Consider the following 21,561-nt stretch of genomic DNA (forward strand, 5'->3'; position numbering starts at 1 on the left):
CTCTAATTTTGGACGTGCCCCCAAAAAAGGGGACCGACCGAAATGGTGACCCTTCTTCAAACGTCGTTAAAATCTATAGTAACCGCCATAAGTATAATGATATCGTGGGGTTTCTGTTTGCGCCGCGCATCCATACAATGGAAATATGTCACGGACTCCTATAAGAATATTGGAGATAAACCGTAATAATCAAATACATTCTGACACTACATTAACCAGATTACTTAGATAAATACTTTTACAGTTTTAACTAAACCTTTATCCCCGAGTGGCTTTCGGGCCTTGATAAGTGGTGACCTCCATGTAAAAAAAGAAAAAAAAGGGTTACTACAATAATATCGCGGGGTCTCCATTCACGCCAAACGTCCACAGAATACCAAAGCAACAATGTATTGCATATGAAAAATGCCGTTGTGGAATTTCCACTGATCCCGCTAGTAAAATTTTGGTAAATTTTTACAAAAAGTTCCCCAGCGTATTATTTACACCCCAACCTCCTCATGTTAAGAATGGCTTTCAGAACAAACACCACCCAACCTCGAAAGCCGTTCTTAACATGAGGAGGTTGTGGGGGGTGTATTCCGACAGCCGTTGTTAACACGCTGTGGTTGGAGGTGTTTATACTACGCTGGTCGCTGAGGCAGGTCGTAAAAAATACCAAAATTTGATTTTGTTAGTTACAAAAAAAGACCACTTGATTAATTTACGCGATTTTTAGAATATGACATCTTCGTTCTCTGACAAATATGTACATCATAAACGCTTGCCTTTTTTTTTCTGCTGTTCTTGGCTTCGGGCCGGGTTTGTTCATTTTCCCAATTGTATTTTTTTTTTTTTTTTTTTATCCTGTGAATAAAAAATTTAATATCTCAAAGTGTAGTATCTGTTCTTCAGATGCTGCACTTAAGATAATTTGTACAAGTCAATGGAGGGGAACCCCCCCCCTATACTGGGACAATTATTATTTTTGGTCACAACCAGAGTGCCCCCTTTTTACCCTACTTTTAGGGGGGCTGGTTTTCTCCCACATTAAAAACGGCCTTGTGACTAATTTGCTTTGGCGGGAGAGAGCAAATAAATACAATAAATATACATTTTGTATATTTTTTTAATGAGTGTGATTCTAAACAAGCACTCAATGGATGCTAATTAGTAGCGCTCTTGTGTACGTTCTTGAAATGTTAATAGGTTTACATATAATCGATTATCGATATTGAGCACTTCCTCGTTATAATCATGGCGGATAACATCAATATTATTTTCATGCAAGAATAAATCCAATGGTTTTATTAGTATTATCTTTCGACGTGAAGTTATTTCGGTTCCGTGGTGTAGTGGTTATCACGTCTGCTTAACACGCAGAAGGTCGCGAGTTCGAAACTCGCCGGAACCTTGATTTTTTATTTTTCATAGATATTTTGTGTAATTTCGTTTTAGAATTAATTTTAATTACTCTTAGTCTCTTTTTGCTCTCTCTCTCTCTCTCTCTCTCTCTCTCTCTCTCTCTCATATATATATATATATATATATATATATATATATATGTATCTACCTATCTATCTATCTATGTATCTATGTATCTATCTATCTGCGTAAGCTGCTGGAATCCATATTAAATAGATAAATAGTCAACCACCTCAGCAGGAATAACCTTTTTAGTGACACGCAATATGGTTCCCGCTCTGCTAGATCTACAGCAGGTGTGCTAACAGTTATATCGCATAGGATTAGCGAATCTCTCGACAAAGGCTTCATTTCTAGGGCAATTGCTCTTGACATATCAAAGGCCTTCGATAAGGTATGGCATAAAGGCCTACTTCACAAGATTTCCAGCTACGGTATAACTGGAAATGTTTTCTCAATACTTTAAATCATTTCTCTCTGATAGGCTTGTAAGAGTAGTGGTTGATGGGCAAAAATCAGAGACCCACAGTATTAATGTTGGAGTCCCTCAGCGGTCCATCCTGGGCCCAACTCTCTTCCTGATCTACATTAATGATCTCCCAAAATACATACTTAAATCATTCGTTGACATCTATGCTGATGACACGACTATCTATGGCAACACATCAAAGGACGTAAATGACAAAGTTCTCTCTGTCTCTGATTCTCTCTCCTCAGATCGTGACAGCTTGGTACAGTGGGGGAAGAGGTGGCTAGTCACCTTTAATGCATCTAAAACCAAGCTCCTATCTTTACATCATAAACGCTCTGATCCCAATTGGGCATCAATCGAAATGGATGGCTCTCTAGGGGAGGCCCCATTTTTTTATAAGCTTCTGGGTTTGACCTTCACTCCTGATCTGAAATGGAACACATACATCAAGTTTGTGGACAAGGTCGCTGGTAAAATGGTGGGATCTTTCTACCGCTCCAGAAGATATCTCACTAATGATGCAATTCTCTATCTATATAAAAGCCAAGTACGTCCAAGGATGGAGTACTGCTGCCACATCTGGGCAGGAGCTGCTAAAAACAGCCTATCCTGCCTTGACAAAGTACAAAATAGACTTCGTGGCTTAGTGGGGGATGCCCTTTTCTCTTCCCTCCAGACTCTCTCTCTCTCTCTCTCTCACACAGACGAGACGTTGCGAGCCTATCTTTGTTTTTTATTTCCATGGCAAGTGCCAGTCTGAGCTCCAATCTCTGGTGCCCCCTCGCCAATCTTTCACGAAAAACACCCGTCTAGCTGAAACCACTGTCAATAATTTTCCTAACTCTATATCTGTGCCTAAATCAAAACGTAGATTCCATGAACAGAGATTATTTCTTAGAAGTGCACGCCTGTGGAACTCTCTTCCGTTTGCCTGTTTCCCGCCTTACTTCAACATGGATGTCTTCAAGTCCAACACAAACAAATTCCTGATGAACCGCCCCCTTAAGTAAGACACTTTATCAAATTTCCAATACTATTACTACGATACTATTACTGTACACACAATAACCCTTATCCCCGAGTGGCTTCTAGGCCTTGATACGTTGGGCCATGTATAAAAAAACTCTATCTATCCATATTTATATTTATTTATCTCATTATCTTTGTGCATACACACACACACGCAAATCCAATTCTTACTCACACACACACACACACGTAAACAACTGCAAGTGGGCGCATACGCACATACGCACAAACACACATACAAGAACAATGACATTAAAAATGACAACAAACTAAACTGGCATCATATGAAACAAAATTAACAATCAATGCATCGATAAATCCAATAGGTTTATTATTTTAATCTTCTTCGTATATCGTTGGTTCCGTGGTGTAGTGGTTATCACGTCTGCTTAACACGCAGAAGGTCGCGAGTTCGAAACTCGCCGGAACCTTGAATTTTTTTTTTTTCATTTTCTTTTGTATAGTTTAGTTTTAGAATTTAGCATAATTACTGTTTGCGTTCTCTCTATATATCTATCTATCTATCTTATATATATATATATGTATGTATATATATATATGTATGTATATATACACATATGTATACCCATGTGTATGTATATGTATATATGTATATATATGTATGTATGTATATATATGTATGTATGTATATATATGTATGTATGTGTATATATGTATGTATGTATATATATGTATGTATGTATATATATATATGTATATATGTATGCATATATATGTATATATATATATGTATGTATATATATGTATATATGTATATATATATATATATTTATATATATGTATATATATATATATATATATATATATATATATATATATATATATATACGAGCAAACAGTTCATAAAACATGTTAAAAACACTTTGAAATGAGTAAAAAAACATATTTAATCTGAAAATGAAACACTGCATAAGTGGATAGTCCTTAATCCGCGGAGTTTCGAAGAAATACTTTCCTTCTCATCAGAGGGTAGGAATTAGCAAAATGCGGGATCGTATTTTGCATGCAAAAGTATTTGATGAAACAACAAGTAAGTTAAAGATCTTACTTGATAACAAAAATGTGAAGCAGAGGGAATATGGTGAAGACAAAGGTGATTACACATGAATGGATAGTCTGGTGGAAGATAAAAAATCCAGTGACGGTAAAATCCAAATATGTAACTTCAAGAAAGTTAATTGAATTTCCATTTGCACAAGTAAAATCCAAGGAAATCCAAGGAAATTTATATATATATATATATATATATATATATATATATATATATATATATATATATATGTGTGTGTGTGTGTGTGTGTGTGTGTGTGTCTGTGTGTGTCTGTGTGTGTGTGTGTACATGGTGTTCCAAATTATATATATATATATATGTATGTATATATATATATATATATATATATATATATATAACTACTTCATTTACTCACATAAAATTAATAAACGAAAGTATAAATTTATGCGTAAACTTTAAGTATTTACTTCAAAGGTGCTCAATACGTAGGTAGAGCTAGTTAGTTAATTATAAAATATATATGGCGATTAAGCTACACTGAATATTCCGCGTTTCATCCACTCTAACTATATATATATATATATATATATATATATATATATATATATATATATATATATATATATATATATATATATATATATACATAGTGTCCCAAAAGAAGCTGACGGATTTTAAATTTGATTAACTTCCTCAATATTTAACAATGTTCATATGTAGGTAGATGAGCCTCTCCGTGATTCTTTGAGATATAGTAAGATATCATAGTCTACTTATTCTAATTTTATTTACACAACTAAATCTAGGGTAACAATCACGATATCGGAAGTTTTTGCGAGACATACAAACACACACACATACACACACACACACAAACACAAACGCACACAAACACACATTTTGCCTTTTATATATATATAGAAGACTAGTGAAGTAACCCGGCATTGCTCGGGTGTTTGGAGGTGTGGAGGAAGGGGGTAAATCAAAACAATCCTGTGTGTGTGTCTGTGTGTGTAGGTTCGTTCCATATGGACTCCTAAACAGCTGAGCAGATTTTTTGAAACTTCACACAAATGTACTTTATATGCCTGGCAGTGTTTTTCGATAGGTTTTGTATTTGTACCGGAATGCTTTCGATAAGTATCGGTAATCGATAATCGAAAAACTCAGATGAAAGGATTTTGGTTGGTTGTTTTTGTTTTACGGCATATCAACCCTTTTCAGGTTATTTAATGCCGAATCCAAAGATTTTGAAGAAATTGTTTTGATAGAATATATTTGTTGTTTTCAAGTCGGTTTCTATTTAACCCATAGTTGGAACCCTAACAGGTACTACCACTCCGAGTTATAACTTCTTAAAAAAGACTCTGGCCAAAGAACTGATCCAGTAAATTATCGCCCAATTAGCCCCCTCCCCCTTTTCGCCAAAATATTTGAGTCCTTAATTAATGAAGCTCTAGCCCACCACCTTACAGCTGCTAAACTTCTGTCAGACCATCAATATGGATTTAGGCAAGCCTGTTCTACTGCAGATATTCTAACTGTAATCTCTGAACGTTTATTCCAAGCACTGGATAAAACAGGGGAGGGGAGGGGAGGGCAGTAGTCCTAGATATATCTAAGGTTTTTGATAGGGTATGGCACGATGCTCTTCTCATGAAAATAAAATCCTATGGTATTACTGGACGAATGCTTTACATAATTAAATCCTTCTTAAATGAGAGAAGAATCCAGGTTGTCCTCGATGGGCGTATGTCCAAAATATTTTATATAAATGCAGGTGTGCCACAGGGATCGATTCTTGGACCTTCGTTATTTCTGATATTCATAAATGATTTACCTGATGAAAATGTCTCTGAGATGGGTATATTTGCAGAGGACACCATCCTCTATAGCAGGCACGTGGATAAAACTAATGAGCACATATCTAAGGTAATGGTCGAAACACTAGAGGAAGACCTTCAGTCTGTAGTGGAATGGGGTTAAAAATGGATTGTAATGTTCAACACTGCCAAGACAAAGCTCGTTTCTTGTAATAATTACATGAAACCTTACCGGCCGCCAATAACTATGGCTAGAGATACTTTACCTGAGAGCACTTCGTTCAAGATTCTTGGCTTAACGTTCACAGGAAACATGAGTTGGAATAGATACATCGAGATTACTGCTAAGGTTGTTGAAAAGAAGGTGGGCTCTCTCTATCGTGCTAGAAAGTTATATACACACACATATGTATATATATATATATATATATATATGTGTGTGTGTGTGTGTACGTATATATATATGTATATATATATGTATGTGTATATATATATAGATATATATATATCTATAGATATATATGTGTATAGATATGTATATATATGTATATATATGTATGTATATATGCATATATATGTATTCATATATGTATATATATGTATGTATATATGTATACATATGCATATATATGTATATATATGCATATACTAGCAAATGTACCCGTCGTTGACGGGGTTCAAAAACAGCCTACAGAAAATGGACTCTGATTTATGAAAGTATGATAGGTTATGAAAAGGAAGGGTTGTAAGGAGATAACTTCGAATTTTGGGGTATCAACACCAAAGCAAAATATGATGAAAGTAAAAATAAAATAGATAAACCCCATAATTTATTATACCATACCTGTTCACATTGAAACACTTATCACAATATTCTGTGGATCTATATTAAAAAAAAACTTGTAAAACTTTGTGACATATTTCCATTCTATGGAGGTCAGGTGCGAACGGACACCCCATAATTTTATTATACCATATTTCTTCAAACTGAAACATAATTATCAAAGTATACTTACGCAGATAGATATGAAAAGTCTTTATTACAGTTTGTGCCTATTTCCATTCTATGGAAGCCAGGCGCGAACGCAGACCCCACAATTTTATTATACCATCCCTATTTAAGTTAAAACATACTTATCAAAGTATTCTTGTGTACATCTATATCATAAACACTTGTAGATGTTTTTTTTTATTTTTAAATTTTTTATTTTCATACTTTGTGGACCAGGCGCGAACGCAGACCCCATAATTTTAATGAACAGATCAAACATTCCCATTCCTGTGTCTCGATACATCTTCTATCATTATATGTAATCAGTTTTTTAAAATAGTCAACCATATAGGATCCTATTTGTCACCAGACACACACACTCACACATTCAACTTTATATATATATATATATATATATATATATATAGAGAGAGAGAGAGAGAGAGAGAGAGAGAGAGAGAGAACACTTCTTGCACAGTAAATTATAATAAATTACAGCTTATTAGAACAACCAAAATATTTCCCAACCGTAAGTCAACCCCAGAACAAAAAATATAATTCAGGATGTATTTTGTTATCAAGAAACATATAGAAACAAGCGTTGATTTAGTCCCATTTAGTCTTCAACAAGACTTCTTTGTAAGTTAAAGATGCGAAAGAAACAAAACAATACTAGGTTTCGGCGAGTTTCGAACTCGCGACCTTCTGCGTGTGAAGCAGACGTGATAACCACTACACCACGAAACCAAGCGACTATATAAATTGAGTTATCTGATTAGTTTATTACTGCTTTAAACAGTTATGTATAACAACGAATGAATGTGTGTGTGTGTGTGTGTGTGTGTGTGTGTGTGTGTGTGTGTGTGTGTGTGTGTGTGTGTGTGTGTGTTCGGCACGGAACAAGGATGTCATATTCCAAAAATCACATAAATTTATCAAATAGTTTTCTTTTTTAACTAAGAAAATAAAAATATACGATTTTAAGCGAGTCGAAATCTAAATGTATTAATTTGATCTCGGTAGTTCCAATTCAGTTGTCCTCCCATTATTTATGCCGGGACAAAAACATGGCCGACAAAAAGTCATAAATCGTTTAATCATCTATATATTCATACCGTAGTCCCTTTAACATACGTACGTACGTGTGTCACGTTTTGTAGATTCTAAATCATCCAATCGGGAGATCCTATTTATTAACAAGGGGGAGATAAGGTGATAATACAGCATATCTGTATACTAATAATTAAATGTCCGTAGTATGTTATCACCCTCTCTCCTCCTTTTTGATAAATAGGATCTCCCGATCAACGAAGACTCAATGTAAAAAAAAAATAATTAAATTAATTTAATTGTCACTTTGGGGCCGTACGTGAAATTGAAATATTCCTTCTTGGTCTTCTGGCTAGGATCCAAGGGTAGTATCTGTTTTGTTTAAAAATGGTATAATGATATCGTGGGGTTTTCGCTTGCGCCGGTGTCCATACAATGAAAATGTCACAGACTCCTATGAAAATATCGGTTTTACAGTTTTAACAAAAGGGTCACTACAATAATATTGCGGGGTCTCCATTCACGCCAAACATCCACAGAATGCCAAGCAGAAGCAGGCAGCGATATATTACATATGAAAGATGCCGCTGTGGAATTTCCACAGGTCCCGCTAATAAAAGTTGGGTAAATTTTTACGACGTGCCCCAGCCAGCGTATCATAAACACCCCAACCTTCCCATGTTAAGAACGGCTTTCGGAATAAACACCCCCAACATCGAAACCCGTTTTTAACATGGAGAGTTTTTTTTGGGGGGGGGGGGTATTCCGACAGCTGTTCCTAACACGGGTGGTTGGGGTGTTTATACTACGTTGTGGCAGGTCGTAAAAAAAATACCAACATTTTATTTTCTTAGTTAAAAAAAAAAAGACCCCTTGATTAATTTACGCGATTTTTAGAATATGACATCGTCGTTCTCTGACGAGTATATACATCATAAAGATACAAATTGTATATTTTTTTTAATAAGTATAATTCTAAACAAGCACCCCATGGACGATACTTATTGGTGGTCATGTGTACGTTCTTGAAACGTTAGTGGATTTACATATAATCGATTATTGATATTGAGCACTTCCTTGTTATAGTCATGGCGGATAACACAATGATATTTGTATGCAACAATAAATCAAATAGTTTTATTTAGTATTATCGTTCCGCACAACATTCGTTCGGTTCCGTGGTGTAGTGGTTATCACGTCTGCTTAACACGCAGAAGGTCGCGAGTTCGAAACTCGCCGGAACCTACTTTTTCTTTCTCATTTTTATTTTGTGTAATTTCGTTTTAGAATTTAGTTTAATTACTGTTAATCTCTCTGCCTATCAATCCATCTGTCTATCTGTCTATCTATTTATATTTATTTACTCTTGTGCAAAGCCTGTTTCCTACGCAAAAACATACAAGTGCGCGCACATACGCACACACACGTAAACACAACATACAAGCGCGCTCACATACGCACACATACACGTAAACACAACATACAAGCGCGCGCACATACGCACACACACGTAAACACAACATACAAGCGCGCGCACATACGCCCACACACGTAAACACAACATACAAGCGCGCGCACATACGCACACATACGTAAACACAACATACAAGCGCGCGTGCATACGCACACATACGTAAACACAACATACAAGCGCGCTCACATACGCACACACACATAAACACATACAAGCGCGCACACATACGCACACACACACACACACACACACACACACATACAAAAACAATGACATTAAAAATGAAAAAAAAAATTGGCATCATATTTTGTCCCTCTCTCTCTTTTTCTATCTATGTTTATCTCACTATCTTTCATATATAGACACATACAAACACTATCTCTTACGCACACACACACACACATACACACACACACACAACACACACACGCCTATTGTCAATATTTAGAAGTTACTGTATTTGCTTATAAAGTGTGTGTGTGTGTGTGTGTGTTCGTGCGTGCGTGCGTGCGTGTGTGTGTGCGTGCGTGCGTGCGTTCGCACAGTGAAAGCAACAATCATTCAGGTAAATAAACTTGGCCTTCGGGACAAGATCAAAGTGTAGTAGGCACTCACACAGTACGAAAGAATTACAGGGGCCAAGATAAACCGCAACAAGTCGGTAGGACTGCGGTTGGGCGCATGGAGTGGCAACGCAAACCTCCCTGCGCCCTTCAGCTGGACAGATGGCCCGGTCCGGATCCTCGGCGTGTGGTTCGGACCGGGTCTCCAGCTTGACAAGAATTGGTTGGAGGTACGGTCAAAGGTGGAGGCTGCAGTCAATTCGTGGCTTCCTAGGAAACTTTCCTTAAAGGGTAGAGCTGAGGCGTGCGCCACTTACGTCTTTCCTCTCATCCTTTACCGACTGGCCGTACTTCCCCTGCCTGCACAACACCTAAAAGCTCTTGTCGAACTCTTGTCCTCGCTCCTTTGGGACAGAGGAAGACACTGGGTGAGCAGACAGGTCTGTATTCAACGTCCGTGTGAGGGAGGCTTGGGAATGCCGGACTTGAAGTGTCATCGAGATGCTGAGAGGCTGGCCTTCCTGAGCCACTATATGCAGGATGACCAACCGTGGCACCCCGTGGTTACTGCCGCCTTCCCCGACCTCGTTCTCGACCCTTCCATCGAGAGCCGTCGCAGGCCACGGGGAGAATCTGCCTACATGAAAGAGTGCCGAGCCGCGCTAAAACGACTACCAAGGTCCAGTGACCTTGTGACTGCTACCCGTAGGGAACTCCACAGGGATCTAGTGAAGGGGGCCGCGGACGACCCGCTATGCGCGCGTTTGGGGTGGCAGCAGAGTGAGATCCGCTCCGCGTGGAGCTGGGCGCCAGGTTCGAGTCATCTGAACAATTCGGAGTTCTCTCTGACCTGGCGATTGGCCCGAAATGCACTTCCACTCAACAACATACAATGCAGTTCTGGGTTTCTGGAGTCGCCTGATTGTCCCCGTTGTGGGACAACGGCCGTGGAAACTACGGATCACGCTTTCTTCGATTGCCGCGAACTCCGCCATTACTAGTCGTATGTCAGTGGGGTGACGGCTCGCATCGATCCTGAGCATCCTCGCCCAATTACTGTATCCAATGTTGTGGACAACGTGAGGCCGCCGTGGGACCGGGAAAGACAAATGGTCTACGTTACGATCCTGGCCGTGGCGAGAATAGTGATTTGGACGTCGCGTCTGCAAGGTTGCCGGGGGGTGTTGTCTTTTTCTGATCAAGATCTGATCGCGTTCTTGAAACACCAACTACGGGTGAAGATCAGATGTGATAGAAGAAGGCTGCATCGCGCGGCATTTGACAGAAGATGGATACATGTGGCAAGTCTGTGTGTACGAAGAGGAGCCAAATTTGAATACGTGTTCCCTGCCTAGGTGTGGAACGCGCAGTTCTGTAAAGTTAAATTAAACAAGTAGTCTCTCAGCTAGCTGAGTGTGTGTTCCATCCCTCCCCGATTAGGAAGCCTCCAAGATCCCCATCCCCTCTTACCTGCAATTTTTGTTTTCACCCCTTCCTCTAAATTTTACCCATCTTGGAGAAAAAGAAATACAAACTAACCTCCATCCCTTACCCACAAAAATTTTCTTTTCTCCATTCACCCCCATCTAGAGGGCATCCCCACCTAGAGACTGACCCGCAGAAGCGAGGTTCCTTTTACAAACCTAGTGGAACGGGCAGTCTATCAACTAGACGGGGTTGGGAGGGTCCTACTAATCACCTTTTGTTTTTTCTTCCCCCTCCCTCGACACAAATGAATTATTGTTACCATTTTATTGTTATCTTTTTTGTTTTTACACGTCAATAAAAAATGTTTTAAAAATTGGGAGTTACTAGGACGTCCCCCAATATGAAAGGGTGAATGCGGTATTATGGTGAAAGAAGATACTAGCTGGGAGAAACTTTTGACTTTGTTTAGTTCTGGAGTGACAAGGATGACCGACGACCCCCAAAATCCCCCCTTTTGAGTTGGCCATGTGCCTAAGTTTTTTGTTCATCGTTGATTTTTTTTCTGTATTTTTTTAACATGAATAAAAGATTTAATATCTCAAAGTGTAGTATCTGTTCTTCAGATGCTGCATTGCTGCAGTGCTGCACTGCTGCACTGCATGCTGCACTTCAATTTCTTGTTCTCTGTCAGTGGAGGAGAAATCCTTCACGACTGAGACAATTTTTATTTTTGTTCCTTTTCTCCACGTTAAAAAACGACCCTGCTGTCTAACTCTGTCCCGTGGGGAGGCATTGTAAATAGGAACAATCATTCAGGGCGAGTAGAACTGAACTGCGATGCGTTCCTCCGAAGAAGGAAGTTTCACAAGCGTATAGTTTGAAGTTCGATCCCTAGAAACAGTTGAGCTACAGTTAATGAAATTCGAAACACGCGTGTACGTAGATTACTGTTTCAAAAATAATTTAAAAAAATAAATTTTTTTAAAAATATTATATATACGTCCAAACTAATCAGGGCGACTTTCTAAAATCTAGCTTCGAGGCGAAGCAATTATTAACCGAATCTTAGATAGTATCAGAATTTTTGTAGGAATTTTTGACACCCCTAACACGAAACTGCGAATACAATATAAAAATCTCGTAATTTCTCTGTTAAAAGTGGGTTATTTATTTTCTTTATGGATTATACTTCCAAAATAAACTATTACAGTTGTTTTAAAAGTAATAGAAATATTTTTTTTTTTTTTTAAACAGTAATGAATTTTCCGAACTCAATATTTTTCAATTTTTAAACTTTAAAAATCTATCAAAATTTTTCTATTGATTCTATTTTTACGATATTTTCAGGGTCAATGTGAAATTTTATGTTCTTTCCAATAAACTGAATATAATATTTTAGACAAACGTATTTTTTTAAATTCACGCCCCCCCAAGTGTCACCCATTTTGAAATGTCTACTAAAAAGTAAATAATTAATTTAGTTTGAATAGTTTTATATATCACAAATTGAAGAGAAAAGGCCAGTAAATAATATATTCAAATTTAAAACAAAAAAAAAATCGCTTTTTTAGAAATTTACCTGTAAAGTCCGAAGTTTAAAACCTTTTTTTTTTTTTTTAAACACATTGTTTTTTTTTTTGTTTTTTTTTTTTTTAATAAAACCTTGGTCCTTGCTCCTTTAATTGAAAAGAAAAATTAGGGCTTGAATTACATTTTTCGAGGAGTTATAAGCTTGGAAAGATGGGGTGGAATTATTCACTATTTTCACGAAATTTCTGACACTGTTACCGAATCTATCGTTTAAAAAAACAACAACATATATATATATATATATATATATATATATATATATATATATATATATATATATATATATATATATATATATAGGGTGTCCGTAAAGTTACTATACAGTCTTATTGCTTATTGTATTATATTTGTATCAATAAAACAATAAGACTGTATAGTAACTTTACGGACACCCTGTATATATATATATATATATATATATATATATATATATATATATATATATATATATATATATATATATATATATATATTATATATATACCATATATATATATATTATATATAAAGCTCTGTGTGTGTGTGTGTGTGTGTGTGTGTGTGTGTGTGTGTGTGTGTGTGTGTGTGTGTGTGTGTGTGTGTGTGTGTGTGGTCACGAATAGGTTCCTCTATGGTTGACTATTTAAAAAAAAAACTGATTACATGTAATGATAGAAGATGTATCGAGACATAGGAATGGGTATGTTTGATCTGGCAGAACGGTGGTTAATTAAAATTGTGTGGTCTGCGTTCGCGCCTGGTCCACAAAGTATGGAAATAAAAAATTTAAAAATTAAAAAAAAAAAAACGTTTACAAGTGTTTTTGATATAGATGTACATAAGGATACTTTGATAATCATGTTTTAACTTAAATAGGGATGGTATGATAAAATTGTGGGGTCTGCGTTCGCGCCTGGCCTCCATAGAATGGAAATTAGCACAAACTTGAATAAAGACTTTTCATATAAGTATACTTTGATAATTATGTTTCAGTTTGAAGAAATATGGTACAATAAAATTATAGGGTGTTCATTCGCGCCTGACCTCCATAGAATGGAAATATGTCACAAAGTTTAACAAGGTTTTTTTAATATAGATCCACAGAATATTGTGATAAGTGTTTCAGTGTGAACAGCTATGGTATAATAAATTATGGGTTTTATCTATTTTATTTTTACTTTCATCATATTTTGCTTTGGTTTTGATACCCCCAAATTCGAAGCTATCTCTTTACAACCCTTCCTATTCATAACCTAGCATCTATATATATAAAACCGAAAATGTGTGTATGTATGTATGTATGTATGTATGTATGTATGTATGTATGTTCGCTTTTTGTGTATGTCTACAAAAGGCTTTTTTGCCGTGATTTTCAGTTGGCTCGCTCTTTCTTAAAACTTTTTATATGCTATCGAAATAATAATATCTACGATTAATGAACTCTGGTCACAGCTATCTTTAATTTACCCGACTTTTACGAGCTATTTTCGAGATATTTTGATCGCCGTGTAGCGGGGAAAACATAAACTGGCTTCCAGTGCAAAACTAGGTCAAACATCACGCGACTTAACGTTCTCGCCCCTGTTGATTTTGCTTTATAAACGTCCACTTAACACAGTTATCAATTCATCTATTCCCGTGGTCGAGAGGGTTAGGTCGCAGGAGATTTTTTTTCCATTTCCTTTCCAACTCTGTGTCAAAGGTTCAGGGTCCAAGCCTACCTTCCTACTAAAACTTTTTTTTTTCCGTTTACACCTCCAAACACCCGGGCAACGCCCGGTACCCCCCCCCCCCGCTAGTTTATATATATAACAGCGAAAATGTATGCATGTATGTATGTTTGTGTGTCTGCTGAAAACTTTTGACCGACGGAACAAAAATTCACAATCTTGGTATCATATTAAAGCCCGACCCTCCGGACGACAAATATCGAAAAATTAGCCCAAAAGGACCATCAGAAGTGCGTCAACTGATCGATTTTCTGCAGAAGGGGCACCAAAAAAGTGACATTTTAATGTTAAACATTACATATTTTTAAATCGATTTATAACTGCCCAAAAAAATACGGGCGCCAACTCTTCTACATAAAGTATACACGGGGCCGTTTATTTTGGGTCAACTTGTATTTAAAACACGCTGAGTCATGTCACGTGATCTTGGCGTCAGCAAGCTCAAATGGCAGTCTGAATTTAAAAAACATTGTTGTTATCAGTAAAAAAAATTTAACCCTCACTTAAGCTAAACTATGAACTTCTACGCTATGACAACGTTACCAAAGTTATTAGCACATTAAAAATAGTTAGATACGATAGTTAAACGAAAAATAACAAGCCAAAAATGTGAAGTAAAAAAAATACGCTTACAAAAAATATTAACGATCGAAGTTTTTACAAAAAAAAACAGCCAGACGCCATTTTCTTTTTTAGTAACAGTCTTTAGAGTAAGGAAGACGAAGTGAGAGAGAGAGACATACACAAACGCAAACAGAGAGAGAGAAAGAGAAAGAGAGACAGATAGAGAGAGATGTCTAGACAGGAAACGAAATACGTAATTTAATAAATGTGAAGTAAAGCTAAAAAAATAAAATACTGCTACGTCATCTCGTAACGCTCCCGCGATGACCTCATTTAGTGGCTATCTGTCAATCAAACCTCTTTCACTCGCTTTATAAGCCTTATTTTAACACCATAATCAATTCCTCTTACTCTTGGCCTAGACGGTTAAGTGGTTGGAGTTTGTTTCACCTCCGTGTCAAGGCTCCCGGGTTCAATCTAGCCTCACGACCAAAACTATTTATTTTTCTTTTACATCTTTAGACACGCGGGCAACGTTTCTTTATTTTTTTTTACTTCGCTTACACTTTAGTTTATTCCCCCCCCCCTCCCATACACACAGCGGGTTCTTTTTTTCGCTGTTTTTTTTTGTTGTTTTTTTTTGTTTGATTTTTTTAACATCGTTTCAGGGTTATTACTTATCCTCCTCATACACACACCTACAGACACCCGGGCAACGCCGGGTACCCCCCCCCCCGCTAGTCTATATATATAAAAAAGCGAAAATGTGTGTATGTATGTTTGTTTGTATGTGTGTTTGTATGTCTCGCAAAAACTTTTGACACGGGTTACGGATTTTTACCAGATCGGTATCATTTTTAAGTTCCAACCTTCGCCCGACAAATATCGAAAAATTGGCCAAAAACATTAATTTCTTCACCCTGAAATCAGCAGTTTTCTACAGGGAGGGTAAGCAAAAACCGTCCTCTCATGATGAGTTTGCTTCTACGCATGCGCACATGACGTCGGAACATGATTTAGTTTAAAGATTTTAAAAAACGACTTAACTACGGCTACGTCGTCTTAGCCCAGTTGCTGAGAGCGTGGCTTCAATATCTAAAGGTTTTGGGTTCGAATCGTGGTGTGAGATGTCTTTTTTTTTTCGATTTTTTTAAATTTTAATATTGAAACAGGGTTATTTAAGCCATTTTTCATGTGGTTTTCTTTTCAGATTTTTTAAAGAGGTTTTAAGGTTCGTTTTTTCTGGGGGGGGGGTTTGTTGTTTTTCCAATTTTTACATTTAACATCGTTCGTTTACCTTACATTAGTTTTTTTGTGTTTTTTCTTAATATTTACTTCAATTACTCTTATGTTTTGATTAACACCCCGCCCAAGCACACAACCGCTAAACACCTGGGCAATGCCGGATACCCCCCTGCTAGTCTATATATATATAAAAGTGAAAATGTGTGTTTGTTTTTATGTATGTATGTGTGTTTGTATGTCTCGCAAAAACTTTCCACACGGGTCACAGATTTTCGCCAGATCAGTATCATTTTAAACTTCTAGCCTTCGTCGGAAAAATATCTAAAAATTGGCCAAAACGTTAATTTCTTCACCCTGAAATCAGCACTTTTCTACGGGGTGGGGGGTCAGCAAAAACCGTCCTCTCATGACGAGTTCGGTTCTACACATGTGTCATACGACGTCGTAACCTGATTTAGTTTAAATACTTGAAAAACTGACACAATTTCAGCTACATCATCTTAGTTAAGTTGCTTAGAGCGCGGCCTCATTATCTAAACGTTTTGGGTTCGAATCGTGATGGGAGATGCCTTTTTTTCGATTTTTTTAATTTTATTGAAGCAGGGTTATTTAAGCCATTTTTCACGGGCTTTTCAGATTTTTTTAACGTTCGTTTTTCTGCTTTTTTTACTTCGCTTATTCTTAGGTTTTCATTAACACCCCCACACCCGCCCGACGACACACACCCAAAAACACCTGGGCAACGCCGCATACGCCCCGAAGCGATTTCTCACAAGTTTTTTTTAGGGGTTTTACTTTTTAGATTTTTTAAAGAAGTTTTAACGTGCGTTTTTCTGTTTTCTGTTTTTGTTTTTCCGCTTTTTACATTTAACATCGTTCGTTTGCCTTACGTTAAATTTTTTATGTTTTTTTAAATATTTACTTTGCTTATTCTTATGTTTTGATTAACACCTCCCCATCCCCGCCCGCCCACACACACCTCCAAACACCCGGGCAACGCCGAGTACCCCCCGAATGCCTTACGTGGTGTGAGATGTCATTTTTTCTCTTTTTTTTCGATTTTTAAAGGTTTAATATTGAAACAGGGTTATTTAAGCCATTTTTCACATTTTTGGGGGTTTTTTGGGGGGGGGAATTCAGATTTTTTAAAGAAGTTTTAACGTTCGTTTTTCTGTTTTCTTTTTTGTTTTTGTTTTTCCGATTTTTACATTTAACATCGTTCGTTTGCCTTACGTTAGTTTTTTTTTGGGTGTTTTTTTTTCGATTTTTTTAAGTTTTAACATTTTTAATATTTAATATTTAAAAATATTTACTTTGCCTATTCTTATGTTCTGATTACCGCCCCCCCCCTCCCCGCCCGAGCAAACACACCTCTAAACACCCGGGCATCGCCGGGTTTGGGTTCGAATCGTGCTGTGAGATATCTTCTTTTTGTTTTCGATTTTTTTAAATTTTAATATTGAAGCAGGGTTATTTAAGCCATTTTTAACGTGTTTTTTTTTGGGGGGGGGTATTTTTCACGTTCGTTTTTCTGTTTTTTTTTTTACTTCGCTTATTCTTAGGTTTTCATTAACACCCCACCACCACCCCCGCCCGAGCACACACACCCAAAAACACCCGTTTACGCCGGGTACCCCCCGTTAGTACTTTAATAAATCCATTTTCTGTCCATTTTAATAAGTCCATTTTCTGTAGGCTGTTTTTGAACCCAGTCAACGACGGGTACTTTTGCTAGTATATATATATATATATATATATATACATGGATTTATGTTAATATACACATAAATGTTAGAAATTCACTTAATATATGTTACCGTTACATGGTCCGACATATATTCGGTGGGCTTCTAACAATATTCCCAAAATTACTAGCGCCGTTTTTCTCTTTCAAATATACCGTTAAACACTGTATGATTTTCGAACCGATTCCACGTTTTAAAGTCACTCTACTACCTACATAGAAACTTGCATTATTAGTGAGATATCTTCTGGAGTGGTAGAAGGATCCCACCATCTTTCCAGCGACCTTGGCAACAGACTTGATGTACGTGTTCCATTTCAGATCAGGAGTAAAGGTCAAACCCAGAAGCTTGTCAAAACACGGGGCCTCACCCAGACGAGAGCCATCCATCACAATTGATGCCAGATGGGGATCAGAGCGTTGATGATGTAAGGATAGGAGTTTGGTTTTGGATGCATTAAAGGTAACCAGCCACGTCTTCCCCCACTGAACCACGCGCTCGAGATCAGAGGAGAAAGAATCAGAGAGAATCAGAGAGAAACTTTTCTTTGGTCAATTTTTACGACGTGCCCTAGCGTATTATAAATACCCCAATTTCCCCATGTTAAGAACGGCTTTTGGAATAATCCCCCCAACCCCGAAAGCCGTTTTTCCAGGTAGGTAGTAGAGTGACATATTGCCTTTGGTAACATTTATTTGTTATATATTTTTTACCATTTTTTCGAATCTGTGTATAGTAATACAAACCCTAGCAAGGTGTTTTTGTTTACAGAAGAAAAAAATACATTTTCACTAAAATTAAAAACAAAATAATGCGTTCATTATATTCTGTGACTGTTAATTAATAAATACTGAAAATTTCATTAAGTCAGGTTGATTTCCTGAATTTTGGTGAATTTTTAAATAAAGGGCGATGTTTTACAATTTACAACGCCTCTAGAGGACTAGGATATATAAATCCTAATCCCGTTACAAAAGAAAATAATGAAACGAATGGAATGAAGGGAACAAAAATTCAATTTCTGAATAAAATAATAATATCGTTTATTTACTGTTGAAAAATGACTGTTTTAGGTATAACACGTGTTCATGTCCGTGTTCGGGTGTAACCATTGTTTGTTGCGAGAATGGTGGTGTAGAAAGAGAAGGAAATGTGTGTTCATCTCACGTTCGGGTCACTATCGTTTGTTCGCGCGTGGGAAGAGAAGTGAGCAATGTAGTGGAAATGGAAATGACAGACCAGCGTGTAGACAAAGAAAAAGAATAGAGGGTTGACGTCAGTAAAGCTGCGTGCCATGTTAGCAGTCAGCTATGCGAAGGTATTCTCAGGCACAAGTTGTATATATAGAGAGAGAAAGAGTGAGAATGTCAATCCAGTTCATGGAGAGAGAAAGCGTATAAGGTGTATGTACTGTTTGTTAGCTTTTTGCCCCACATGGTAGCAAGTGGCATGCGCGCGCCTGCCGAAACGGCGGCGGCTGGTCCGTAGACCACTCACCTCGGAAGGCGAGCTGCTTTTATAGTTGTTTCCGGTGGTCTTTTGCGCATGTGAAAGGGGAAGTGACGTTGTCCATGTGTGCGTACGTGTGTGCGTATATGAGTACATGTGTGTACGTTAGCGTGTGTGTGTATACACGTGAATGTGAGTGTATATAAGCGAACGTGAATATATGTACATGTGTGAAGGTGCGCGCGTATGTTTGTGTGTGCGTATGTATATGACAGGTAATATAGCTTGAGATGTGAACGCGTGTTTTTGTGTGAGACTAGAAAAGGCTCGCGCACGCCCCACTCCACCCTACATACGAAAAAAAAACGGTTAATTAAACTGCAGAAGCACCTGTTAAAAACTATACAAGTTCTATAATTGAATACCCCCCTCCCCACAAAAAACGGTCAATTTTTACGACATACCCCAGCGTATTATAAACACCCCATTCTCCCCATGTTAAGAACGGCTTTCAGAATAAACACACGCCCCCCCCCTGTTAAGAACGGCTTTCGGGGTTGGGGGGATTATTCTAAAAGCCATTCTTAACATGGGGAGATTGGGGTATTTATAATACGCTAGGGCACGTCGTAAAAATTGACCAAAGAAAAGTTTCTCTCTGATTCTCTCTGATTCTCTCTCCTCTGATCTCGAGCGCGTGGTTCAGTGGGGGAAGACGTGGCTGGTTACCTTTAATGCATCTAAAACCAAACTCCTATCCTTACATCATCAACGCTCTGATCTCCATCTGGCATCAATTGGGATGGATGGCTCTCGTCTGGGAGATGTCCCGGGTTTTGACAAGCTTCTGGGTTTGACCTTTACTCCTGATCTGAAATGGAACACGTACATCAAGTCTGTTGCCAAGGTCGCTGGAAAGATGGTGGGATCCTTCTACCGCTCCAGAAGATATCTCACTACTGATGCAATTCTCTATCTATATAAAAGCCAAGTACGTCCAAGGATGGAATACTGCTGCCATATCTGGGCAGGAGCTGCTAAAAACAGCCTATCCTGCCTTGACAGAGTACAAAATAGACTTTGTGGCTTGGTGGGGGATGCCCTTTTCTCTACCCTGCAACTTCTCTCCCACAGAAGAGACGTTGCGAGCCTATCCTTGTTTTATCGTTATTTCCATGGCAAGTGCTCGTCTGAACTCCAATCTCTGGTTCCCCCTCGCCAATCTTTCACGAAAAACACCCATCTAGCCGAATCCACTGTGAAAAATTTCCCCCACTCTATATCTGTGCCTAAATCAAAAAGTGGATTCCATGAACAAAGCTTCTTTCTTAGAATTGCACGCCTGTGGAACTCTGTTCCATCTGCCTGCTTCCCACCTGACTACAACTTGGATGTGTTCAAGTCCAACGTTAACAAATTCCTAATGAACCGCCCCCTTAAGTAAACACTTCATCAAATCTCCACACTAACGTAATGTACTTGCAATAACCCTTATCCCTGAGTGGCTTCCGGGCCTTGATAAGTGGTGACCACTGTGTAAAAAAAAAAAAGAAAGAAATAAAAATAAAGAACGGAAAACACAAAAAGTATGTTTTTTGTAAACCGCTCATGAAAACTTACTGACAACATTATTAGCGTCCTAAATCATGAGATGCAAATATGAACGAATCTCTTAGTAAAAGAACAACAAATTTAAAATAGTGCAAAAATGTTTACGCATTTTAGTGATCCGCCATTCATTTTGCTCGTACCTACATTTATACGGTCGTCAGAAATACAAACTCCTGGTCGTTTGTTGACGAAACGACTCAGACACTGATGTTCAACTTATTTAAAAATAAAAAATAAAAACTTACAATGAGAGAAACAACCACAGAAGAAGCAAAAAAAACGGAGACATGGTCCGTTTTAATACGTGTAAAAGAAAGGGAGACGACAGGGGAAACAACTCTTAACTCTTAAGAGTTATTTCCCTTGGAATATTAACTAGTA

At 37.6% G+C, this 21,561-nt stretch overlaps 4 non-coding genes across 4 annotated transcripts; 3 read left to right on the plus strand and 1 right to left on the minus strand.

Annotated features, from left to right (window-relative positions):
- The first annotated feature begins 1,320 nt into the window (after positions 1-1,320).
- Trnav-aac (transfer RNA valine (anticodon AAC)) lies at positions 1,321-1,393 on the plus strand. The gene has a single exon. It is a non-coding gene; the product is annotated as a tRNA-Val (tRNA).
- Positions 1,394-3,263: 1,870 nt separating this feature from the next.
- On the plus strand, positions 3,264-3,336 carry Trnav-aac (transfer RNA valine (anticodon AAC)). Its single transcript has one exon. It is a non-coding gene; the product is annotated as a tRNA-Val (tRNA).
- Positions 3,337-7,426: 4,090 nt separating this feature from the next.
- On the minus strand, positions 7,427-7,499 carry Trnav-cac (transfer RNA valine (anticodon CAC)). The gene has a single exon. It is a non-coding gene; the product is annotated as a tRNA-Val (tRNA).
- Positions 7,500-8,974: 1,475 nt separating this feature from the next.
- On the plus strand, positions 8,975-9,047 carry Trnav-aac (transfer RNA valine (anticodon AAC)). Its single transcript has one exon. It is a non-coding gene; the product is annotated as a tRNA-Val (tRNA).
- Positions 9,048-21,561: the final 12,514 nt, after the last annotated feature.

This window comes from Euprymna scolopes, chromosome 46 (genome assembly GCF_053919585.1).
Source record: "Euprymna scolopes isolate OS-2025 chromosome 46, ASM5391958v1, whole genome shotgun sequence".
Classification (NCBI taxonomy): Eukaryota; Metazoa; Mollusca; class Cephalopoda; order Sepiida; family Sepiolidae; genus Euprymna; species Euprymna scolopes.